Source organism: Heptranchias perlo, chromosome 32 (genome assembly GCF_035084215.1).
Source record: "Heptranchias perlo isolate sHepPer1 chromosome 32, sHepPer1.hap1, whole genome shotgun sequence".
NCBI lineage: Eukaryota > Metazoa > Chordata > Chondrichthyes > Hexanchiformes > Hexanchidae > Heptranchias > Heptranchias perlo.
The window spans coordinates 22,857,996-22,858,275 of NC_090356.1; positions in this window are offsets into that span (position 1 = coordinate 22,857,996).

Genomic DNA, 280 nt, shown 5'->3' on the forward strand with positions numbered 1-280 from the left:
AACCTTCTGACCCAAAGGCCAGACTGCTACCCACTGAGCCACCAACTCTAAAAAGTGAATAGATCTACTGGGGGAAAAAGCTAATTTAAAGAACAAGCCTAGTTCAATGAGCACAGCTATTTCAAGCACTTGACTTGTTCCAATTACGTTCCCGCCTGCTTTCTGCCCACATTAAAGATGGTGACGCACGGCACTAACCGAAGCGTGAGGGCGGTGTTTGCCCCGCAATGGCGTCACTTCCGTGGACCTTCTTTCGTTAAAACAATAGGCCCGAGTTGTC